The following is a 25,943-nucleotide window of genomic DNA, read 5'->3' as shown; positions in this document are numbered from 1 at the left end:
CTGTCCTGCCTTATTTGTTGAACTTAAACCTGGGGCAGACCCCGTGCGGGTATGCCAATACCCGATGCCCCTAGAGGCCAAGAAAGGAATTGCCCCGCATATCTGCCAGCTCCTTGACCAAGGGGTCCTTCGCCCATGTCACTCGCCCTGGAATACTCCATTGTTGCCGGTACGAAAACCTAATAGTGGAGAATACAGACCTGTACAAGACTTAAGAGAAATCAATAAGAGGGTTGTGGACATACATCCAACTGTGCCTAACCCATATACCCTCCTGAGTACCCTAAACCCCAGACATCAATGGTACACTGTTTTAGATTTAAAAGATGCTTTCTTCAGTTTGCCTTTAGCCCCTCAGAGCCAAAAGCTCTTCGCCTTCGAGTGGAATGACCCCGATAGGGGCATAAGTGGCCAACTGACATGGACCAGACTGCTGCAAGGATTCAAAAACTCTCCTACCCTGTTCGATGAGCCCCTCCATGAAGACCTGGGTGAGTACCAACGCAAACACCCTGAAATAACCTTACTACAGTATGTTGATGACCTCCTGATTGCTGCTGAGACCCAAGAAGCTTGCATCCAAGGGACCAAGGGTCTCTTACAAGCTCTGGGAAATCTAGGCTACCGAGCCTCGGCAAAAAAAGCTCAAATCTGTAAGCCAGAGGTAACATATCTAGGGTATCTGCTTAAAGAAGGGCAGCGCTGGTTAACCAACGCCTGGAAACAAACTGTTCTGCAGATCCCCAGGCCACAATCTACCCGACAAGTGAGGGAATTCCTGGGGTCGGCGGGGTTTCGCAGACTATGGATACTTGGGTTCGCAGAACTGGCTAAACCCTTATATCAGGCAACACGGGGGCAGCAGCCATTTAAGTGGACAGACGAAGCCGAGTCGGCTTTCCAACAGATTAAAACCACCCTACTCTCCGCGCCTGCACTGGGACTACCTGATGTTACCAAGCCCTTCCACTTATACGTAGATGAGAATAAAGGTGTCGCCAAGGCGGTAATAACTCAAAACTTAGGCCCCTGGCGAAGGCCAGTTGCCTACCTGTCAAAGAAGTTAGACCCATTGGCTGCCGGGTGGCCCCCCTGTCTCCGAATGATTGCAGCCACGGCTCTGATGGTGCAGGATGCTGATAAACTTGTCATGGGGCAAGAATTGCGGGTCGTTACTCCACATGCCATCGAAGGTGTACTCAAACAGCCACCTAACCGCTGGATGAGTAATGCCCGACTCACCCACTACCAAGGACTACTACTAAATCCTCTCAGGATAACTTTCCTGCCCCCAACGACCTTAAACCCTGCCTCGCTGCTGCCCAACCTGGACCTGGACGCCCCACTCCACGACTGCACCGAGATACTAGCTCAGGTGCATGGAGTTCGAGAAGACCCGCAGGACCGCCCACTTCCTGACGCTGACCTCGTTTGGTTCACTGATGGGAGCAGCTTCATCCATCAGGGCCAGAGGTACGCTGGAGCGGCAGTGACTTCAGAGACTGAGGTAATCTGGGTGGAACCCCTACCCCCGGGGACATCGGCCCAGAAGGCCGAACTGATAGCGCTCACCCAAGTTCTTACCTTAGGGGCGGGGAAAAAGCTGACGGTATATACAGACAGCCGATATGCTTTTGCAACGGTGCATATACATGGGGCCATTTACAGGGAGCGGGGGTTACTGACGGCTGAAGGAAAAGAGATAAAAAACAAGCAAGAAATCCTAGCCCTGCTAACAGCCCTATGGAGGCCAGAAAAGTTAGCCATTGTGCATTGCCCGAGGCATCAGAAACTAACTACTCCAACTGCTCAAGGCAACTTTCTGGCGGACCAAACTGCAAGAAAGGTGGCGAAGGCTCCTAGCCAACTCCTTGCACTCCAGCTCCCTGACCCGGGCCCCCGGGACTTGCCATATTTCCCTGATTATTCAGAACAAGATCTCCAGTGGATTGACAAGCTTCCCCTGAAACAGATCCAGAATGGGTGGTGGACTGATAACTAATGACCACACCATCCTACCAGAAAAATTAGGACAACAAGTGTTAGAACACATCCACCGAACCACCCACCTGGGTGCTGGGCGGATGATAGACCTGATCAGACGCTCTAAGCTCAAATTCAGGCATACAGCCGAGACGGCCAGCAACATTGTGACAAGTTGCAGAGTCTGCCAGCTTAACAACGCCTACCCCCAATCCCAGGCTGCATCGGGAACAAGGCTCAGGGGAACCAGGCCCAGTATCTACTGGGAAGTAGATTTTACTGAAATAAAGCCAGGAAAATATGGATATCGGTACTTACTTGTCTTTGTAGATACTTTTTCAGGGTGGATTGAAGCATTCCCCACCAAAAAGGAAACTGCTCAGGTTGTAGCAAAGAAAATCCTGGAAGATATCCTCCCCAGGTATGGCTTCCCCGTCCAGATAGGGTCAGACAATGGGCCGGCCTTCGTCGCTAAGGTAAGTCAGGATTTGGCTTCCATCCTTGGGGCAAATTGGAAACTACATTGCGCTTACAGGCCCCAGAGTTCAGGACAGGTAGAGAGGATGAATCGGACCTTAAAAGAGACCTTAACTAAATTAACTATGGAGACTGGCGCTAATTGGGTGGTCCTTGTCCCCTACGCTCTGTTCCAGGCCCGTAATACCCCTTACAGACTGGGCCTTACCCCTTATGAAATTATGTATGGCAGACCCCCACCCTTAGTTCCCAGCCTAAAAGAGGATCTGCTCAAGTCTGAAACAGAAAATGTCTCTGAACTCTTATTTTCCCTACAAGCCTTGCAGAAAATTCATCAAGAAATCTAGCCCAAGCTGAAGGAACTATATGAGACCGGTCCCCCGCCGACACCCCATCCGTACCAGCCGGGAGACTGGGTCCTGGTCAAGTGACACCGACAAGAGACCCTAGAACCCAGGTGGAAAGGACCACTCCAGGTACTCCTAACCACACCCACCGCCCTGAAGGTAGAAGGCATCGCGTCGTGGATCCACTACACCCACGTCAAGCCAGTGGACCCAACCTCCGACCTTCTAGGACCAATCACGGCGGTGGCTGAAGCACCGGACACATGGACTGTGGACAGAGCTAAAAACAACCCCTTAAAACTCACCCTGCGCCGGCAGCATAGCTCACTGCAAACATTCAGTTAGGTAGTTTAACCCTAACGTTAGTCGCCCTAGTGGCCGCTGGGGAAATCACAAAACCAGCTCTTAATCCCTTTGTCTGGAGATTCTGGCTTTATGAAAACCGAACCCACCCTGGACAACCTCATAAGCCCGGGAAATTATTGGCCAGTGCTGATTGCCCCTCCTCAGGGTGCAACAGCCCAATTCTACTAAATTTTACTGGTTTCCAAATAGCCAAACTTATGACACCAATAATATGCTTTGAGTTTGATCAGACTAAATACAATTGTAAACACTATTGGTGGCACCAAAATGCCGGCTGTCCTTATAACTATTGTAACATCCATAGACCCCCTTATTGGGGAAGAGAGAAAACAGTTAGACCCTAAGTGGCCCTTCCATCGCAGACGGGATAGAGACTTTTCATATACATGGATAGTTAGAGACCCCTGGAACTCCCGCTGGACCACGCCTCAACATGGGGCTGTATACTACTCCCCCTCCTCCACATGGCCTAGCAGTCACCTCTATCTGTGGCGAGGCCTAGTGCAAGTACTGCCCCTAGTCCACGGGAATATCCAACGACAGGAAAACAGACTAACACAAGACTTACGTCCTTTCTCCTGGTTAAAGTTATTACAAGAAGGACTAGAACTTGCTAACCTTACAGGACTTCACAGCCTGTCTGGCTGCTTTCTGTGTGCCACTCTAGGGTGTCCACCGCTAACCGCTGTCCCTCTGTCATGGGGATCCTCTACCTTTGCCCAAGCTAACAACCTCCGAAACCTCTCATATGCTCCTAAACGTGCCCCTATACCTAAACCCCAGTCAGGAGAAGTTTCCCTACTGTTTCTCAGGAACCAATTCCAGCCTCTGCAGCATCACTGCAACGCCCCCTAATATCACCTCAAGGGCTCCGTCAGGCATATTCTTCTGGTGTAATGGAACCTTATCTAAAAACCTATCAAGCCCCTCTGTTACCAACCTACTGTGTCTTCCTGTCACATTAGTTCCCTGGTTGACTCTACTTACTGCCGGCGAGTTCCTAGGGTATACCGGTAACTGGACTAGTGCTGTTATTCACCCAGACCCTAGACCGCGACCTGCACGAGCCATATTTCTCCCCCTCATTGCAGGAATCTCCCTCACCGCATCCTTCATTGCAGCCGGACTGGTGGGGGGAGCCCTAGGTCACACCCTCATAGAAAGCAACAAGTTATACCAACAATTTGCCATTGCTATGGAGGAGTCGGCTGAGTCCCTTGCCTCCCTTCAGCGGCAGCTCACGTCCCTAGCTCAGGTAACCTTGCAGACCCGGAGGGCCCTAGACCTACTCACTGCAGAAAAAGCTGGTACATGTATATTTCTAAAAGAAGACTGTTGTTTCTACATAAATGAATCAGGGCTTGTAGAGGACCGGGTCCAACAGTTACGCAAGTTAAGCGCAGAAGTAAAAACACGGCAGTTTGCTTCAGCTGCAGACCAATGGTGGAACTCCTCTATGTTTTCTCTGTTAGCCCCCTTCCTTGGACCCCTGCTAAGTCTACTATTTCTACTTACCGTAGGACCTTGTGTTGTTAACAGAATTTTACAATTTGTTAGGGAGAGGTTTGACACCGTACAACTCATGGTCCTCAGAGCCCAATACCAACCTGTAAACGCTGAAACAGAATCAGACTTATAAGACCCAAGATTGGCTCTAGAGATACCTGAAAAGAAGGGGGGAATGAAAGGAGCTGGGCACATTCCTCAGCCCCGGGCTCAAAACTCCCTGAGCCTAGTACAAACACATCCCATCCTCCCATCCCACCACATACCGCCATATATCTCTCAAACTCCCTGAGCCCAGTACAAACACCACCTGGAAAGTCTCCGATAAGGAGACAGCCGTTCAAGGTTACTGAAAGCGCGGGAGCCAAAAGGAATTTCTTTGTTCCCCTGCAACTCTCGGGCTATAAAAAGCAAACGCTCGCGTTGTTCGGGGCCCTCTTGTATGCTATGGAATGGAGGGACCAGGTTCGAACTTGTAGTAAAGATCCTTGACGCTTGGCTTTGACTCTGGACTCTGGTGGTCTTCTTTGGGGAACAAACAGTCTGGGCATTACAGTGTGTGTGGGGGGTGTGGTGTGTGGGGGGTGTAGTGTGTGTGGTGTGGTGTGTGTGGTGTGTGGCGTGTGTGGTGTGTGGTATGTGGGGTGTGTGTGGTGTGTGGTGTGTGTGGTGTCTGGTGTGTGGGTGTGGTGTGTGTGGTGTGTGTGTGTGTGGTATATGTGGTGTTAGTGGTGTGTGTGGCGCGTGTGTGGTGCGTGGTGCATGTGTGGTGTGGTGTGTGTGGTGTGTGTGTGGTTGTGTGGGGTGTGTGGCGTGTGTGGTGTGTGTGGTGTGTGGGTGTGTGTGGTGTGGTGTGTGGTTTGTGGGTGTGTGGTGTGTGTGGTTGTGTGGTGTGTGTGGCGCGTGTGTGGTGCGTGTGGGGTGCGTGTGGGGTGCGTGGTGCATGTGTGGTGTGTGTGGTGTGGTGTGTGTGGTGTGTGTGTGGTTGTGTGGGGTGTGTGGGGTGTGTGGCGTGTGTGGTGTGTGGGGTGTGTGTGGTGTGTGGTATGTGGGGTGTGTGTGGTGTGTGGGTGTGTGTGGTGTGGTGTGTGTGGTTTGTGGGTGTGTGGTGTGTGTGGTTGTGTGGTGTGTGTGGCGTGTGTGTGGTGTGTGTGGTATGTGGTGTGTGTGGTGTACGTGGTGTGTGGTGTGTGTGTGGTGTGTGTGGTATGTGTGTGGTGTGTGTGGTATATGTGTGGTGTGTGGTGTGTGTGGTCTGTGTGTGGTGTGTGTGTATGTGTGTCGTGGGTCAAACCAAATGTTTCTGCTTCTTGTCAATGGTGAATAAAACCAGTATAAATATTTTCAAACAAATTTTTGTTTAAACATAAGTTCTCATTCCACTTGGGTAAAAACCTAGGACTAGGGTTTGCTTGATATGCATAAGCATATGTTTATTAGAAATTGCTGGCCGGGCTCAGTGGCTCACGCCTGTAATCCCAGAACATTGGGAGGCCAAAGCGGGTGAATCACATGGTCAGGAGATCGAGACCAACCTGGCTAATGATGAAATCCCGTCTCTACTAAAAATACAAAAAATTACCCGGTAGTGGTGGTGGGCACTTGTAGTCCCAGCTACTCGGGAGGTTGAAACAGCAGAATGGCATGAACCCAGGAGGCAGAGCTTGCAGTGAGCTGAGATCATGCCACTGCACTCCAGCCTGGGCCACAGAGCGAGACTCCGTCTCAAAAAAACAAAAACAAAAACAAAAAAACCCACCAAAACAAAATTGACAAATGGTTTTTAGAGGGGAAGTTGGTTGCGGTGGGGACATAGGGGTAGGGGAGGGTTCGGTTAATGAAGCCTACCCCAGCACAGCTGGAAAATGGGCCTCTATCCCAGCACTGAGGTGCCCAACCCCTGTGCCCAGACCTAAGCTAGACAGGGTCTCAAGATCACAGTCAGTCAAGGATCAGAAGTGGTATCTTCTGCTCCAGAACCTTCTGTTCATGCAGCCCCTGCCGCCTCCTCAGGGATCACCAGGAACTTTTCAAGATGCTGGGTGTAGAGCTATGGCCAACTGTAGGGCACCACCAGACACTTGGAGCTCAGAGGGACCCAGGGGTAGGCAGGATTGGCAAAAGCTGGAAGTGGGTCCCTATAGAACACACCCCACCTGCTGCCTCCAGACCTTGGACATTTCAGGGGTGCTGGGCCAGTTACAGGGAGGGAAAGGGAAATGGGGACCCTTCTGATTGCTGCCCTGGGACCCTTGGGTAGTGACAAGGAACCTGGAAGCACAGTTGTCCCCAAGAGGCCTTCCTGGGTCCCTCCTCCATGGAAAGGACTTCAGACTGGACAGTTACTCATCTGTTTTTCCATCAGTCTGTCCATCCATATATCTGTCCATGCACACCCCCTCCCATCCTTCCACAAGCCCCCTGAGGCCTCCTGGGGCCTGACCTATATAGACCTTCAGCCCCTGATGTCCCAGGCAAGGCAGGATCAGCCTCGCAAAGCCCCGGTGAGACCTGAAGTGTGCCTGCTCATGCACCGTGGGAGAAGGGGGCTGTGGCACTGGGGTCTCTGGGGAGTACTTGTCCCTGCCCAGCCCAGAGCTCAGGCTGCAGGTGAGACCCTCTATGAAGAAAATGAGGGGCAGGGGATGCTGGGGATTCCACATCAGCAAAGGTGGCCTGGTGGCAGTGGCAACCTCAAACAGGCCTGGGAGCTGGAACCAGGGCTGGAGGGCAGAGGGAGGAAGTCAAGCTGGAAGATGGGTGTGAGCAAAAGCACAGGAGTGACCTTAGCGCTCCTTCTCTCAACAGGGACATGGCAGGTGCACACAGGCCCCCACAAAAGCACCCTGAAGGATCATCTCAGAGACCCTAGAACCTGTCTGCCATGCCACCCGCCCTGCCACCCTGGTCACCAGCCAGAAATTTCTTCTGTTCTGCCACATGGCTGGGCCCTGCACTGGGCCAGGTCTTCACTGGGACAGGGGACAAGGGAGGGAGGGGGTCTGGGCCCTGAATGGCACACAGGCAGTGACCCCGAGTAGAGAAGACTGAAGGAGCAGAGGATACAGGGAGGCAGGTCCAGGGCAGGGCCTTGTAGGGTGCACAGTTCTCAGGGGTGGATGGTAGACAAGGGCTGTGAAAACGCATGCTGGGCTAGGCCAGCAGGCTGACGTGTCCTAAGCCCCAGAGCCCTGCAGAGGGGCAGGAACAGGGACCAGAGGGAGCAAGGCTGAGAATGAAGGCCCTGAACGCCTCAGATCTGCAATTCCTAAAGGCAGCTGTGTCCTGTGTTGAAACGCTATTGAGTGGCCTTATTTTCCCTGAACAGTTATAAAATATGGGACACGTTTTATCTGGCGGAGCCACTCAGGGATTCTGGGGGGACCACGGCCAGGATCATGGTCCCATTTCACAGGTAGGATAACTGAGGCCCAGAGCAGTTAAATCCCAATGAGTCAGGCAGAGCCAGCTCAGGGGTGCCCTTTCAGCCCAGGGCCTCCCATCTGAGAAATGGGGAGATCAGGAGAGGAAGGGGCCTGCCCAAGCTCACATCGGAGCACACCTGTATGGAGCACACTTGTATGGAACATACTTGTATGGAGGGCGCCTGTATGGAGCACTGCCCTCTGCCAGGCACCAGATATGCTCAGGTGGGGTGACCTCCCTTCACCATTCCCCAGCTCCGACCCCATTTCAGGTATGCAGAAAAGAGGCCTCAGAGCAGAATCAGGCAGAGTCAGGGCTACAGGGCCTGATGGCCACCCCTCCCCTAAATGGCTAGGAGGAGGAAGGGCAGCTGGCAAAGGCCTGCAGGAGCCCAGAGCGTGTTCTTCCAAGTGGAGCCTCTGCTGTGGGAGCCCCAACCCCAGGGTCAGACAGAAAAAGTGTCCTGCCCAAGCTCAGCCCTCAGCAGCCCTTGACCTTGGGCAATTTGATTCCCTTCAATGGGCCTCAGTTTCCTCATCTGTACAGGGGGGTGATAACAACAGTCTCTCCCCACAGGTGGTTTTGGGGATTAAATGAGAATGCCTAGGGAGCGCTAGGCCCATGGGGATCCTCACCTAACCCCAGCCATTGCTGTTATCTCCTGAGTTCTTGCCCAGACCTGTGGCTGACACATTGTGTGATCCTGGGCAAGTGCCTTTCCCTCCCTGGGCCCAGCCTTCCCTCTGGTCAAGGAGAAGCTGGGTCAGGGATCCTGAGGGCCAGCCATTCAGGAAACCAGCAGATTCCTGGGTGAAGGGGGTGGTCAGGGAAGCCTGGAGGGGCAGTGAGGTCTGAGATGAAAGTAGTGTGGGGGTCAGGCCAAGGGACGGGAGTGGGGGATTCACCTTCCCAGCTCTGGTGGCCCTGCCTGCAGCTGGCTGACCCTGGGAATCCCCTGGCTAAGATTAATCCTAACATTGACCTAAACCAGAACTCAGGTGGCAAGATAAAAAAATAAAGCAAGAAGCAACCAAGCCTGCCACCTGGGATGTGGGACAGGAGAAAAATGAGAGATGTGGCCAGGGAGAGGGGTAGCCAATTTCGGGGCTGCACTGGGTGTTCATGCCGCTCACAGGTGAGACTAGCACAGCCCTCTCCCTATGTCCCACCCACTCCCAGCCCCAGCCCCCACCAGGCCTGATGCTGTCCCCTGGCTGCCTTCTCATACCCTGAGCTCCACCTTGGGTCCTGGAGCTCTGGAGGACCCAGCTTCAAGGGATCGTACCTACCCCTCCCAGGACCCTCTTTGACTAAGGAAAACCTGTGGTCTCCCAGAGATGCAGCCTTTTCCCAAGTCTCCATACTTTTCACCCCATCTCATCCCCAGCTTAGTGCCTGGTGCATACACGGCTCCCAAACAACAGTTTATCTGTTTATTTATGTTCTTTTTTTTTTTTTGAGATAGGGTCTCCTTCTGTCACCCAGGCTGGAGTGCAGTGGTGTGATCATGGCTCACTGCAGCCTTGACCTCCAGGGCTCAATAGATTCACTAGCCTGAGCTCCTTGAGTAGCTGCACAACTGGGCCTATAGGTGCCCGGCTAATTTTAGGTTTTGTTTTGTTGTGCTGTGTTGTAGAGACTGGGTTTCGCCATGTTGCCTAGACTGGTCTCAAACTTCTGGGTTCACGTACTTCAATCGCCTTGGCCTCCCAAATTCTGGAATGATAGATGTAAGCCACTGTGTCCAGCCAACAGTTTACATGAGGGAAGGATGGAGAGAGGGAGGAAGGAAAGAGGGAAGGAGGCAAGGAACGAAGGAAGAGATGGGTTGGTTAATGAAAGTTATTACAAGAGACAAAGAAGGACATTATATATTGATACATAAGTTACTTCATCAGGAAGATTTAACAGTTAGTACATGTGCATCTAACTATAGAGCCCCCAAGTACAGGAAGTCATGACTTATGTAACTGAAGAAACAGAAAGCTTCGCAGTAATAGCTGCAATACTATATGGTCAATACTAGCTAGAACAATGAAACAGAAGATCAATAAAGAAGTAGAGGACTTGAGCCGGGTGCGGTGGCTCAAGCCTGTAATCCCAGCACTTTGGGAGGCTGAGACGGGTGGATCACGAGGTCAGGAGATCGAGACCATCCTGGCTAACATGGTGAAACCCCGTCTCTACTAAAAAATACAAAAAACTAGCCGGGTGAGGTGGCGGGCGCCTGTAGTCCCAGCTACTCGGGAGGCTGAGGCAGGAGAATGGCGTGAACCCGGGAGGCGGAGCTTGCAGTGAGCTGAGATCCGGCCACTGCACTCCAGCCCGGGCAACAGAGCGAGACTCCATCTCAAAAAAAAAAAAAAAAAAAAAAAGAAGTAGAGGACTTGAAAAACTGTAAATCAGCTAGACCTGACAACATTTACAACAGAGTCACAGAATACAGATTCTTCTCAAGCACAAATGGAATGTTCTCTGGACTATACCATGTATTAGGTCATGAAACAAATCTCACTAATTTAAAAGCACTAAAATCAAAGTATCTTCTCTGCAATAGAGTGAAGGTAGAAATCAATAACAAAGGAAATCTGAATTCAGGAATACATAAAAATTAAACACACTCCTAACAATCAATGAATCAAAGCAGAAATTACAAGTGATGTTTGAAAATTCTTTGAGATAAATGAAAATGGAAACAAAACTTACCAAACTTGTAGGAAGCTGTGAGGCCAGTGCTCAGAGGAAAATGTAGAGCGGGGAGGCCACGGTGGGAAGATGGCCTGAGGCCAGGAGCTTAAACCAGCCTGGGCGACAAAATGAGACCCCATTTGCACAAATAAAAATAAAAACAAACAGGTGGGTTGCATGTACCTGTGGTCCCAACAACTTGCAGAGCTGAGGTGGGAGGGTCCTTGAGTCCAGCAGATCAAGGCTGCAGTGAGCTGTGGTCGTGTCACTGCACTCCAGCCTGAATGCGAGACCCTGTCAAAGGGGAAGGGGAAGGGGAAGGAGACAACCTTTGAACTGCAGCCCTGAGGTTGGACCTGGGGACAACTGGCCTCACAGGGAAGAGAAGTGCTAGATGGAAACAGACTTGCAGAAAAGGGAGAAAGGAGATGAAGGCAAACAGGGAGAAATGACTAGGACCCACTAGGAAGGACTATGTGTGGAGCAAAAATGATGTAATGGGATAATAAAGGGACAGTTTCTATCTCCTACAAAGCAGCAGTGCCCCCTGAGAGCTCCGGCGAGAGGACAGGCTGTGGGTTCCTGGGATTTCAGACATTTGGAGCAGGAATGCAGGGACGTAAGATGATGTGTTTTCCAGTCCCCTGACCAGCAATGATGCGTCTCAGTTATGAATGTCCCCCATGGAAAGTCCTAGAGTCTTCCTGAGTTAACTTACCCTCTCAGTTCCTCCTCCCTAGATCTCTTTAGAATTATTTCCTGGGTTAGGGTTTCCTGAGAGTGGAGGAGAAGGAACTATGAACGCCCCCTCCTTCCTCCCTCACATGGTTGAAAGTCTGGCCAAGGCCAATTCATTAAGGGACGGGGGACCTTTCCTATCTCCTCAGGGGCAGCCTCCTGACTTGGTCTGACCCCCAGGTTTAACCGGAACACACTAGAACTTTCCACACCATCTGCACATGTAAAATGTGTCTGTTAATTGATTTATGAAGCCACCTATAAAGTATAAACAAGCAATGCACATATACATTCTATAACCTAATGTGTTTATTTAATATTAAGATATATTTGTTAGAGGCAACTAGGTGGAAAGGTAAACTTTTCCAACACTTAGACCTTAAGTCAGCAGCTTATGCAGCAGTGATTGCTCGGGTGACTCTGAGTAACCTGTTCTACCTCTAAAGCCGACGTTTCTGGTTAGGCTAAATGGAGGAAATAAATATTCTCCCAACATTTCATTAAGATTCACTGGGAAACAGTACCCTGAGTGCTTAGAGTTGCACTCTTCACACAGAAGACAGAGTAAGGGTTAGGGAACCTTCTCAGGGGATGAATACACACAAATTTTCACCACAGCAATCAGGTGTTTATATTAGGAATCTGATTCCAGCCTCTCGAGAAGCTGGACAATCCAAAATCAATCTCATTAAACTATTTCATCTACCCATAGGAGGAGCTCCAGTTCGTATAAAACTGCCAGCCCTTCCTTCTCTCCTCCTCCTCACCCTCCACACACAGGACAGGGCCGGGCACACAGAGGAAGGACACTGAGGACCTGGGTGGTTGGGAGACACTGGCTTTCCTCTCTTCTCACCCATGGTGGGCTCCGTTTATCCTCATCTTTTCTTCCCCAGTTAGGGTTCCCTGGGAGCCTATGAGTTGTCTGGGGACTTCATCAACATCTGCACAAATGCCCCAGACTCTGCTCACCTCTCTTTCAAAGGGGCTCCTCCCTCTGAACCGGCAATGTCTGTGTGATTGGGAGGTGTCACCTCCAGGTCCTGAAACCACAGCACCCGGAGGGTCTCTGGCCCCAGTCTGAGGTTCCTCTATGAGTTTTGGAGATGAACGAAGCCTCTGCTTTAACAGGAATAGATCCTGTTTATTAAAGCATGTAAAGGCCAGACATTCTATGTTAGGGGTCCTGAAGAGTTGTTTCAGAGTGGATGAACGACTTGTCACCTCCTCAGTGGCCCTGCCACTCTGACAGATGAGTAGTCACTTGTCATGTCTTGTTCACTTGGACTTCAACAATGACTAAAAATACAAAAAATTAGCTGGGCATAGTGGTGGGCGCCTGTAATCCCAGCTACTTAGGAGGCTGAGGCAGGAGAATGGCATGAACCCGGAAGGCGGAGCTTGCAGTGAGCCGAGATCGCACCACTGCACTCCAGCCTGGGTGACAGAGCAAGACTCTGTCTCAAAAAAATAAAAAAATAAAACATTCTATTTGATTTGAAATGGAAATAACAAAAAGTACAATTACTATAATTTCAACTACTAATTAAGCAAGCACAGAAGAAATCTATGACATGAAAAGAATCATCTACATACAGTATCACCTTCCTCCTGATTTTAATGTGAACCACCAACTGTTTTAAGACGAGCTCTAATTTAACTGAACAAGAGATCACTGGCAAGGTTATTGATAATTACCAATATTTTCCACTGTGATTCATTTTAATGTATAATTGATTTTACCATGAATGTAAAAAGTGTTTTTCTCCTTTATATATTTTAATAATAAATTGAATTTTTAAGAAATGCCGCCAGGCACGGTGGCTCACGCCTGCAATCCCAGCACTTTGGGAGGCCAAGGCAGGCAGATCAGCTGAGGTCAAGAGTTCAAGATCAGCCTGGCCAACATGGTGAAACCTCATCTCTACTAAAAATACAAAAAAAATTAGCCAGGTGTGGTGGCACACACCTGTGGTCCCAGCTACTCGGGGAGGTTGAGGCAGGAGAATCACTTGAACCCAGGAGGCAGAGGTTCCAGTGATTACACCATTGCACTCCAACCTGGGTGACAGCGGGAGACTCCATCTCAAAAAAAAAGCATCATCCTGCTTTGATAAGAGATGGAAGTCTGTTCTTAAGGATTTCTAAGAGTGAGAATCTTATTGTCTTATGTAAAACTCCACTGGGACAAGCATCAGAATCAAGGAGTGACCTTCTCAAACCCCTGGACTCTTTTTGCCTATGTGAACTAAAGGATGATAAGAAGCTGTCATTTTAACCCCCACAGTGACAGTTTCCTCACAACTGAATTCTAATCTTGAGCACTGCACTTCCCAGAATGTTCTGGACAAGGCCTGGTACCGTCCCCGCTGCAGTCCCTGGAGGGAGAGCAGGGTGTCTCCTTGGGGCTGACGTGGAGTCTCCGGGGCACAAGGGAGCTCCTGCGGGGAGGATGACAGATCTGTTCACTTGCGGACTGGACACAATTCCTTACTGTAGGCTGCCCTCTGGATGTGAATTCTAGATCCACAGGTAATTAACAGCAGACATTCCTCTAAGATTATGTCTGTCTGTAGTTGTGTTGGTTTGAAAAGTGTTTTGGTCATTTGAGTCTTCATACTTGGCAAACAAACAAAAATAAACTGGAAAAAAATTCTGAATTTGTAAAGCGGTATCAGTGGTGTAGATACATTCTAACATCAACAAAGTAAGAGACAGGCCAGCATCTGGGGGGCCAGCAGGTTTTGTCCTACTTCCCCGCCTGCCTGTGTCGCTGTGAGAAGCATCGCTGGTTCAGCCATACAGTAACAGCCTTGTCCCCAAGCTGGGGCCCAGAGATGTGAAGAATCCCTGCGTTTTCAGGGGCATCTTTGGTTCCAAAGAAACAGCTGGGGACGCTGGAGCCTTTGTGTTTATTTGAATGTGAGAGGTAGCTCAGGAGATGCTGGGGAGGGCTCCCTGGCTTCTGCCATCTCCAGCGTGTCCCACGGTCACCAACACTGAAGCCACTGCTCAGGGTGCAGGGGAGTCTGGCAGATGCTCCCGGGGTTGCAAAGAGGGAGGGCAGCCGAGTCAGCACAGGCTGGAGAGGGAACCTGCAGACACAGACAGTCGCTGGGCTGGGTCAAGGACCAGGGTAAAGATTCTCAGGGCCAGATCCAGAAGAGATGAAAACAGACTGGGGGCTGCCCTGGGTCTCTGAGGCCTGTCCCTACCTGTGCAGAGAGAAAGGGACATGAGGAGGAGAGGAATCCAGGCCGTGGTGGACACAGCCCCTGACGCTCACAATGGGGCTGGGCTGTCCCAGGCTTGTCTAATTTCCCTCCTGCCCCCATGGAAAAGAAGGGGCTGTTCATGCAAATTCACTCTCCCCCTCCTGGATCCCTCAGACCCTGCTTGTTCAGTGATTCAGGAGCCTGAGAGGGGACCTCAGGACAGAGGAGGCTGAGGGAGGGGCTGCTCTGAGTGCAGGCCCAGCAGCATTGTGCAGGGAGCAGCTGTTGGGAACACACACAGGACCCTGCCAGGCCTTGAGAGCACAAGGCCATTGGGTCACATTCTGAGCACAGGGGACAACTCTGACTCTGCCAGCTGGAAGCCAGTGGGGCTCACCCAGTTGTGAGCAATCCCCAGACAGGGCCTGGGACAGGGCACGGCACTCCTTACTGGTCACAGGTCCAACTTCAGTGTACTCAGGGTCCGGGTACTTAATGCCCCAGGACTTGGCACCATCATTCAACACACAGTCCCCCAAGGTCTCTGTGTGAGCAGTATGCTCAGGTTTCACTTCACAAACATGGATGCACTCTCTGTGATTTCAGAGGCTTGCAACACAGAGGGAGAACTTCTCACTCCATAGACAATCCTGTGAATATTAGGGGCTCAACAAAACACAAAACATTGGGGCTCTCTGGCCTGGTGAGGTGGCTCCCAACACTTTGGGAGGCCAAAGTGGGTGGATCACCTGAGGTCAGGAGTTCGAGACCACCCTGACATACATGGGGAAACCCATCTCTACTAAATACAAAAAAAAAAAAAAAAATAAATTAGCCGGGCATGGTGACGTATGCCTATAATCCCAGCAACTAGGGAGGCTGAGGCAGGAGAATGGTTGAACCCAGGAGCTGGAGGTTACAGTGAGCTGAGACTATGTCACTGTACTCCAGCCTGGGCAACGAGAGCAAAACTCCATCTGAAAACAAACAAACAAATAAATATATAAATAAAATAAAATAATAAAAAAAAAAAACCCCACCAGGGCTCTGACAACACTCAGACACTTTGAGAACTAATCAGAGAAGGTGTCCTTGAAATAAAGTTGTAAGAGACAAGTGAGGATGTGCTTCTCCTGGTGAAATAACAGAACACAGAAAACAATGAGCTTTCTTTTTTTTGAGACAGAGTCTTGCCCTGTCACCCAGGCTGGAGTGCAGGGGCATGATCTCGGCTCATTGCAAGCTTCGCCTCCCAGGTTCACTCCATTCCCCTGCCTCAGGCTCCCCAGTAGCTGGGACTACAGGTGCCCGCGACCACGCCTGGCTAATTTTTTGTATTTTTTAGTAGAGACAGGATTTCACTGTGTTAGCCAGGACGGTCTCTATCTCCTGATCTCGTGATACACCCGCCTCGGCCTCCCAAAGTGCTGGGATTACAGGCATGAGCCATCGTGCCCGGCTATATGTTCATTTTTACACAACTTTTGCCACAGACATAAGTGTGAAAATCACAAACGCACCCTGATGTTCCTGGTCAGGTTGGAGATTCCAGGAGTTTGTCAGGGGCCGTGCAGAAAATAGTGGCCCACACCTGAAGCCCAGAACATACAAAATTGTTGACATATTTTGGCATATTTGTTAATATCACCACCACAAACCCAGAAATGCTCAAATTCTGTGAGCTAAAACCCCCAGGGGGAGTTACAGATAAGAACTCAAAGTACTGGCCAGGCACGGTGGCTCACACCTGTAATCCCAGCATTTTGGGAGGTCGAGGTGGGTAGATCACCTGAGGTCAGGAGTTAGAGACCAGCCTGAACAACATGGTGAAACCACCTCTCTACTAAAGTAGCAAAATTATCCAGGTGTGGTGGCAGGCACCTGTAATCTCAGCTACTCGGGCGGCTGAGATAAGAATTGCTTGAACCCAGGAGGCAGAGGTTGCAGTGAGCAGAGATCACGCCATTGCACTCCAGCCTGGGCAACAACAGCGAAACTCCCTCAAAAAAAAAGGAACTTGGCTGGGCGCGGTGGCTCACGCCTGCAGTTCCAGTACTTTGGGAGGCCAAGGTGGGTGGATCACGAGGTCAGGAGTTCCAGACCGGCCTGACCAACATGGTGAAACACTTTTTCTACTAAAAATACAAAAATTATCTGGGCTTGGTGGTGTACGCTTGTAATCCCAGCTACTCAGGAGACTGAGGCAGGAGAATCTCTTGATCTCTTGATCCTGGGAGGCTGAGGTTGCAGTGAGCTGAGATCGCACCATTGCACTCCAGCCTGCACAATAGAGTGAGACTGTTTCAAAAAAAAAAAAAAAAAAAAAAAAAAGGAACTCAAAGTATCACTTGAGTACTAACCTGGTTTCCTTCATCTGTTGCAACTTGCTTGTGCACCTGGTTCAAGACCCTCTGCACTCACCCGGCCTCTCCTCCATCATGAACAGTCTCACTGCTGACTGGCATGTGTGGCCTGCACAGCCACCAACCCAGTGGACACACACAGCACAGAAAATGAGGACTGGGAGAAACACAGCGTATGATTAGTGGTGGTTTTCATTGATAGGATAACTTTTCTCCAATCTTCTATAAATGATTATATTTTGACATAGGAATACTAAATAGAATAGAATGCTTTTCCTAGAACTGATTCCTGTCCTCTCGATAAAAGTTGGCTTTCCATCAAGCACGAATCCCCTACAGCAGATGGAAGCAGCAGCGGCATATGTGGACCCACGGATTTGGAAGATGTAAAGATAGTGTCAATTTAGCTGGACTTCAAACACAGCAGAAGGACTGAGGGAATGCTACGATTGTATCACAGTATAGAGATAGGGCCATATGTACACTATTTCATGTTACATTAGGTGGCCTTTAGCTACAAGGCCAAGAACTCTGTTTCTCATTCATATCCTGCTTTTTCTTTCCTTTTTTTCGGTCACCCTTCTGCCAAAGAGGATAGAACAGCAGCAGCTCTCTTCCTGCTTGACAACCAACGCCGCCATTCACTCCAGCCACTGTCCAAGTCAAGTAAACTCTGCAAGTAATTCATGAGCAGCACCAATGTCCTGAGAGTGACTCTGTGTCCTCTTAACTCCCCAAGGCCTGTTGGAGATGTCTTCTACTGACAAATCAGAAGAGGAGAACCCAGATTTTGCCAATAGGAGGTTGCTTGTCTTTTCTTATTTGGAAATGTGGCTAAAGAAGTTGATATTCTAGGTTATCAACAATGCTCTGCAGGCTCTGGAAGCAGATGCATTCCCTCTAGGTGGTGGGGGCTTGTGTGTATGGGTCTTGGAGGGTGTCTGGGTATGAATGTAAGTGGGAGAACTGTGCTCTCTGCCAAAGCTCCAGTGTCCTGGGAAAGGAGAGAGAAGCATGGCCTTGAGCACATTTCAAGCCTCCTTGCCTTACCCCAATCATGGATTCTGGGATGAGGCTTCTTCCCTAGTTCTCTAAGTAAGCATAACCTTGAAAGCAAAGTCTGGCGAAAAAAATGTCAAGAAGGAAAAGTCTATTTGATTCATAAACAGTTGCATAACTTTTTTTTTTTTTTTTTTTTTGAGACAAAGTCTCACTCTGTCGCCCAGGCTGGAGTGCAGTGTCTCAATCTCGGCTAACTGCAACCTCTGCCTCCTGGGTTCAAGTAATTCTTGTGCTTCAGCCTCCCGAACAGCTACGATTACAGGGGCCTGCCACCACCCCCGGCTAATTTTTGTATTTTTAGTAGAGGCAGGGTTTCACCATGTCTCAAACTCCTGACCTCAGGCCTCCCAAAGTGTTGGGATTACAGGCATGAGCCACTGCACCTGGACTAGAGATGAATAACTCTTAAACAAAACATGAATTAACCAAATCCAGGGACACAGAAAGCAAAAAAAAAAAAAAAAAAAAAAAAAAAAACAAACTAATCACCATCAATTTTGGTGTTCCAGGAATGCGAGATTGACTGAATATTAGAAAATCAAGGCTCACATCTGTAATCCCAGCACTTTTGGAGGCTGGAGCCTGTGGAACACTTGAACCCAGGAGTTCGAGATGAGCCAGGCCAACATGGCAAAACTTTGTCTCTACCAGAAAATGCAAAAATTAGCTGGACATAGTGGCACACACCTGTAGTCCCAGCTATTCAGGAGTCTGAGGTGGGCGGATCACTTGAGCCTAGGAGGTGGAGGCTGCAGTGAGCCAAGATCACGCCACTGCCCCCCAGCCTGGATGACAGGGCCAAAACAAAACAAAGAAAAGAAAAAAGAAAATCAAGCAACACAATTCACCACACTCACAGAATAAAGAAGAAAAGTCACTCACCATCTCAGTAGATGCAGAAAAGCATTTGATAAAATTCGCCAACATTCAGTTACAATAAAAACTCTCAGCAACTAGGAATGAAGGGAAACTTTCTTAATCTGATAAACTGCGGCTACAAAAACCTATGGTAAGTGTCATGCTTAAAGGCACAACATAAAAAGCCTCCCTTTTCAGATGGAAACCAAGCTAAGAATTATTTCATTATTTCCTTTCAGTAGTATAGGGGAAGTCTTAGCCAATGTAATAAGGTGAGAAAAACAAAAGCCATAAAGATTGGAAAGGAGGACATGAAACTTTCATTGACAGAGCAGGAGCATCGCCATCTTGGACAAGCACCGTCATTTTAAAGTTCACCTTGATCAAAATCACCCTAAATCCAAAGGGCATCAGCCTAACGGCTAAGGTCAGCATGACCATAAACTGCAAATAATCTCTCCGACCAGAAACATTCTAAACCCCTCCCTGACTGGAGACATGCCAGCCCCGAGATAACCTCCCCTCTGGCCAGAGAGACATTAGCCCCAAGATAACCTCCCCTGGGACCAGAGACATTCCAACCCCACCATAAACTTCTCCCCCAGACAGAAACATTCCAAGCTAGTGATAAACCCTCTCACCCTAAAAAACCAATAAATACTCTTAGTTTGTAATAGAGCACGCCCCAACCGATATCAGCCAGAAGCCCCTCTCAGGTTTATTCTCCAAAATAAATCTGTCTTTGACTGTTGAGCCACTTTTCGTGTTTTGTTCCTCTTTCTTTAACTCTTACAGTCATTATTTGTAGATACTCGAGAAACTTAGGTGAACTGAGCAAGGTCATTGTAATACAGAAGTTATTAAAAATAACTTTTAGGCAAATAATAAAGGTAAAGGTTCTTGGTAAAAATTTTCCTATAATAAAAAACAACCCCCAAACCATCTCTTTTCTAAAAAAAAAAAAAAAAAAAAAAAAAAAAAAAAAAAGGGCAGCTTAAAGGGCCTGGCCAGCAAGCTTTAATATGCAAATACCAGTCATTAAAAATTGGGTTCACTCAATATGGCAATTTCCACCATCATCTCCTTGTCACCAGGTGTATCAAGCGTCATGACCACCTCCAAATAACACCATGTGTTCAAAACGTGGCAAACTGCATTTGCATATTAAAGGGCTAAAGTAAAAGGGCCAGGTTTTTTGCTAGGTAAATAACACACCTGATCAAACCAATCCCCTGGGCCTTATGCAAATCAAACACCTTCTCCTCCAGCATCCCAATAAAAGCAACCACTTTTCCAACTCACACAGGGATTCTATTTATTCAAATTCCCCTCCCTCTGTGCCTGTACAGAGAAGCTTTTTCTCTCTTCTTTTTTCTTTCTCTTTTTTTTCTCTCTCTTTCCTGTCTCCTGTATTTATTTTTCTTTCTTGCCTATTATACCTTTTGCTCCTTAAAACCACTCCACCAGCCTGACCAACATGGTGAAACCCTGTCTCTACTGAAAATACAAAATTAGCCAGGCGTGGTGGCTCGTGCCTGTAATCCCAGCTACTTGGGAGGCTGAGGCAGGAGAATTGCTTGAAGTTGGGAGGCGGAATTTGCAGTGAGCCAAGATGGTGCCATTGCACTCCAGCCTGGGCAACAAGAGCGAAAACTCTGTCTCAAAAGAAAAAAAAAAAGAAAGAAAAAACTAATTTTTTCTTTTTTTTTAGATACAGGGTCTCACTCTGTCACCCAGGCTGGAGTGCAGTGTTGGGATCACGGCTCACCGCAGCCTTGACACCCCAGGCTAAAACAATCCTCCCGCTTCTGCCTCCTAGAGTAGCTGGAACTGCAGGTGCGCACCAGCGTGCCCGACTATTTATTCATTTAGAGATGAAGTCTCGCTCCATTGCCCAGGTCGGAGTGCACTGGCGCAATCTCAACTCACTGAAACTTCTGCTGGGTTCAAGCAATTCTCCTGCCTCAGCCTCCCAAGTAGCTGGAACTGCAGGTGTTGCCACCACACCCAGCTAATTTCATATTTTTAGTGGAGTCGGGGCTTCACCATGTTGGTCATGCCGGTCTTGAACTCATGACCTCAGATGATCCACCTGCCTCAGCCTCCCAAAGTGCTGGGATTACAGACATGTGCCACTACGCCCAGCTAATTTTGTATTTTCAGTAGAGACAGGGTCTTACTATGTTGGCCAGGCTGGTCTTAAACTCCTGGCCTCAAGTGATCCTCCTACCTAAGCCCCCCAAATAGCTAGGATTACAAGTATGAGACACTACGAGTGGTCCTATCTTGTTGCCATGGGTGACAAGGGTTTCCTGAAAAGCTGGGACCTTTTGTCACACATGTGGCCCAGGAGTCGGCACAGCTGAAGGCAGATCCAAGGAAAGGCAGAACAGTTGTAGGCCTGGCCTCTGCCTGTGGCCGTGACTGGAGAGGGAGCTAAGAAAATGACGTACATTTCACTTCTGCCAAATCTTGCATGGGAATCTCTTGTGGCTCACCCTAACCAGAAACACGCAGGAAACGGAGTTCTGGGAAATGTCACATCACACAGCAACATGGTGGCTGGCAAAGAGCAAAAAAGAAGAAGGCTCCGAATGCCAGTGACTGCGTGGGGACCCAGGCTCTCTTGTAGGTTGGTGGCGGCGTCAACTGGTACAACTCTAGATAGAAAATGCTTGTGCCATTTAACCAGCTGATCTACCTGTGCAAATTTCTCTTCCAAGTTAACCTGAACTTATTTACACAGCACAACAGTGTTTAAAGCAGCAAAAGGCTGAGCACAGCGTCAACGTCCCCTAGCCTGGGGCTAGTTCCCTGCATTGTTTAGATTTTTTTTTCACTTTGCATACACAGTATTTATTTTTCACACTAATGAAAAAGGTAAGGCCATCTTTTTATACCTATGCCTCTGGTGTATTGTTACAGGGACTGTTGACCTAAAGAAAGAAATTGAGGCAAAATTAATACAAAGTTTATTTGGGCCAAGGTTGAGAATAGTTGCCCCAGACACACTTCCAAGTGTGGAGTGCTTGGGGAGTGCTTACTTCAACCTTTGTTACAGTTTTTTTTTTTTTTTTTTTTAAAGAGATGGTATCTTGCTATGTTGCCCAGTCTGGCCTCCAATTTCTGAACTCAAGTGATCCTCCCAACTCAGTCTCCCAAAGTGCTGGGATTACAGGCGTGAGCCACTGTGCCTGGCCCAAAAGCATTTTTTTTTAAAAGGCAAAAGAGGATAAGGAGGCTGGACATGGTGGCACATGCCTGTAATCCCAGCACTTTGGGAGGCTGAGGTGGGTGGATCACCTGAGGTCAGGAGTTCGAGACCAGCCTGGCCAACATAGTGAAACCCCATCTCTATTAAAAATACAAAATTAGCTGGGTGTGGTTGCATACGCCTGTAACCCCAGCTATTTGGGAGGCTGAGGCAGGAGAATCACTTGAACCCAGGAGACACACGTTTCAGTGAGCCAAGACTGCAACATTGCACTCCAGACTGGACAACAGCAGCAAAACTACATCTCAAAAAAAAAAAAAAAGAAAAAAAAAATTAGCCGGGAGTGGTGGCATGCACCTGTGGTCCCAGCTACTTGGGAGGCTGAGGGATGAAAATTCCTTGAACCAGAGAGGTAGAGGCTGCAGGGAGCCAAGATCGCACTACTGCACTCCAGCCTGGGCGACAGAGCAAGACTCTGTCTCAAAACAAGAGAATAAGGAGTGGGCTATATTAAAAATATAAAAATTAGCTTGGTGTGGTGGCACATGCCTGTAATCCCAGCTACTTGGGAGGCTGAGGCAGGAGAGTCACTTGAAACTGGGAGGCAGAGGTTGCAGTAAGCGGAGATCGCACCACTGCACTCCAGCCTGGGACAAGAGTGAGGCTGTCTTAAAAACAAACAACACAAAACCCACGCCAAGTCTCTGCTTAATACCAAGCACCATTCCAAATCCTGCAGTGTTATTATCCTCATCTTATCCATTTTATGCAGGAAACTGATGTAGAAAGAAAAGGGATGGCCAAGGTCACATGGTGGTGAAACCACTAGTTTTTTCTTAGACAGAGTCTCTCTCTGTTGCCCGGGCTGGAGTGCAGTGGCACGATCTCCGCTCACTGCAACCTGTGCCTCCCAGGTTCAGGTGATTCTCCTGTCTAGTGGTTAGGACTGTAGGCACCCCCCACCACGCCCATAATTTGTTTGCACTTTTAGTAGAGATGGGGTTTCACCATGTTGGCCAGGCTGGTCTTGAACTCCTGACTTCAGGTGATCTGTCCACCTCGGCCTCCCAAAGTGCTGGGATTACAAGCGTGAGCCACTGCACCCGGCCATGTTTTCGTCTTCCTTATTGTTTGGGGGGGGTTCACTAGAGACTTGTCACAAGATCTGAGACTGGCAGTTCCTTCTGTTGCACTCCCTGTAACATACAGGGGTCCCGAGGATGGGGTGGTGTGATGTGGAGGGAGGAAAGTGTTTTCAAGTCCTGTGATAACTCTTCTAGGAGTCCAAGGCCCTGTGCTGTGACCTCCAGGTGTGCCTCTCAGTTTTCCCCTTTGGTGAGACTGAAAGGATAGAGGTTCGGTATTTCCCTTTTTCCAGGCTGGCAGTGTCCTGCAAAACTAGTTTTCCTTGAGGGCAGTTTTATCTTTTTTTAAAAAACATTTTTTATTTTCAAGGGTTTTGGGGGAGCAGGTGGTATTTGGTTACATAAGTTTTTGTGAGATGTTGGTGCACCCATCTCCTAAGCAGTACACTGAACCCAATTTGTAGTCTTTTATTCCTCACCCTGTTTCCATCCTTTCCCCCTAAGTCCCCAAAGCCCATGGTGTCATTCTTATGCCTTTGTATCCTCAAAGCTTAGCTCTCATTTATGAGTAAGGAGACTAGTATACTCTGGGCATATTTCAGAAGCAGCCCTAGAAATAATGAAATGTCTCCTGGACCAGGCCAAGGGCCCCACTGGCCTGTGCAGCCTTGGCACACTGCTCCCTGCATGCTGGCCGCTCTGGCTCCTGTCTCTGATCAAAGGGTCCCAGGTATAGCTAGAGCCTCCACCTAGATTTCAGGGAATGTATGGGAAAGCCTGAATATCCAGGTAGAAGCCTGCTGCAAGGGCAGAGCCTTCACAAAGAAACTCTACTAGGGCAGAGTGGAGGGGAAATGTGGGCTTGGAATCACCACACAGAGTCCCCACTGGGGCACTGTCTAGTGGTGCTGTGGGAAGGGGGCCACTGTTTTCCAGACCCTTGAATTGTAAAGCCACTGACAGCTTGCACCTGGAAAACCTGCAGTCACTCAACAACCTGTAAGAACAGTCCAGGAAGCTGAACTCTGCAAAGTAAGAAGGGCAGAACTCAGAAAAGACAGCCACAAATGCACAGTCAACTGATCTTCAACAGAGCCGACAGAAACACACATCGGGGAAAGGCCACCCTGTTCAACAGTAGGGGGAAGGTTGGATAACCACATACAGAAGAGTTAGACTGGGCCCCTGTGCTCCACCAAATACAAAAGTTACCTCAGGATAGATCAAAGATTTGCACATAAGACCCAAAAACTCCAAAAATACTCTAAGGAAACATGGAGAAAACTCTTCTGGACCTTGGTCTAGGCAAATAATTTATAGTTAAAATTCATAGCTCAAGTCTGACATGGGGAAATTATCCTGTAGGATGAACTGGAGGATGGCCTAGCAGACCTGCGTTCAGCAGAACCCTGGACAGGAGACCAGGGGACCCAAAAGGCCAGGTTCCTACTCACTGTGCCCCTGCGGGTAGTGGGGTTGCTAGGGTCAGAGGCCAGCCCAGACTTGCACCTGAAGCCAGCCTTGTTTGCAGTGGCACTGGGTCCCCAACTTGTAACTGGGGGTGTCTACTTAACTGATCCCCCAGGGGTGATGTGATTGAAACAGTGCCTCCCAACACAGAGTTGCTCCTCACGCTGGGTCCTCAGTCATTATGGGGGTGCTCTGCCTGGGTGGCCCCTGGGGTTCAGGCCCCCACGTCTCACTGCTGTCTGTGGTGCTCGGGGCCCTTCTCATTGCCGCTTTGCTGCTGAGGGATTCATTTCTGAAACCCAGAGCTGGGGCCGCCTCTCTGTTCCCAAAGCCCGTGAGTGCCGCTGAAACCACCAAGCTTGAGGGGGCTGGACTCCTGCTGCCAAATGCTGAGCAGAGCCGCCTAATGCTGGGGAGGATATTGGCTGAGGGAGGGGTTTGTGGGCAGCAGCTCACAGGCAGAGGCAGTGGATGGGTCAGGATAGGATACAGCCAGGGGCGCAGCAAAAGACAGCTGGGTACTGTCAGGGGTGCCCAAGGTGGAAGTGGTGGGTATTGAACCCCCTATGGCTGAGTGTGCTGTGGTGCCCTGACCTGGCTGGCTGAAGCAGAGTTTGAGACCGGGGCTGGAGCTGGAGATGCCAGGCCTAGAAACCGGAGAGAGCTTCTATAGGTGGGGACTCCATGCTGCTGCGTATCTGGGATCCCAGATGTGGCCTGGACTGTGGCTGCTGGTGTAACACGAAGTTTCAATGTTGGAGTGAAGCCAGAGAACCTCAGGTCAGCCAGGCTGGTGGTGTCCTTGGCTGGGGCTGTGCTGTCACTGTGGGGCATCAAAAGGGCCTGGGTAGATGGAAGGAAGCTTTCACCGGAGCCAGCAGGAGGCCCCAGGAGGAAAAGCTGAGAAGGGGGACTGGAATCCATGGGGGTGACTTCCAAGTCAGTTGTTGGCTGGGGAGCCAGTTTAGCAGATGTGCTGGCTGCAGGGCTGGAACTGGCTCCAGATACAGCCATCCACAGACCACGGCAGAGAGGACCACTAGAGTCGGGGGCAATGTGGGGCTCTGTCTAGAGAAGACAGGAAAATCCACGCACTTTGGGGATGGGGATTCCATCCTGCTGGTGCTGAGAAAGACGGGGAAGGC

At 49.5% G+C, this 25,943-nt stretch overlaps 2 protein-coding genes across 34 annotated transcripts in view; one reads left to right on the top strand and one right to left on the bottom strand.

Annotated features, from left to right (window-relative positions):
* Nucleotides 1-2,913, top strand: part of LOC105495744 (aspartate-rich protein 1-like) — a 50,267-nt gene extending 47,354 nt beyond the window's left edge. For both annotated transcript variants that reach the window (XM_071080271.1, XM_071080269.1), the window contains one exon: nt 2,779-2,913. The gene's annotated coding sequence lies outside the window, so the exon portion shown is untranslated. The remainder of the gene's footprint in view (nt 1-2,778) is intronic.
* A 6,563-nt stretch (nt 2,914-9,476) lies between these two features.
* Nucleotides 9,477-25,943, bottom strand: part of LOC139358698 (uncharacterized) — a 148,603-nt gene continuing 132,136 nt past the window's right edge. For 14 of the 32 annotated variants that reach the window (XR_011613989.1, XR_011613987.1, XR_011613994.1 and 11 more), the window contains 4 exons: nt 19,054-25,621; nt 17,107-17,266; nt 10,812-14,626; nt 9,482-9,843 (listed from right to left, as the gene is read on the bottom strand). The gene's annotated coding sequence lies outside the window, so the exon portion shown is untranslated. Of the gene's footprint in view, nt 9,844-10,811; nt 14,627-17,106; nt 18,957-19,053; nt 25,622-25,943 lie in introns of those variants that run through there. The other 18 variants (XR_011614000.1, XR_011614001.1, XM_071080274.1 and 15 more) reach the window with 14 other exon arrangements.

The sequence above is a fragment of the Macaca nemestrina genome, chromosome 15 (assembly GCF_043159975.1).
Source record: "Macaca nemestrina isolate mMacNem1 chromosome 15, mMacNem.hap1, whole genome shotgun sequence".
Classification (NCBI taxonomy): domain Eukaryota; kingdom Metazoa; phylum Chordata; class Mammalia; order Primates; family Cercopithecidae; genus Macaca; species Macaca nemestrina.
The sequence above is the reverse complement of the archived record's forward strand: the minus strand, read 5'-3'. Positions and strand labels throughout refer to the sequence as shown.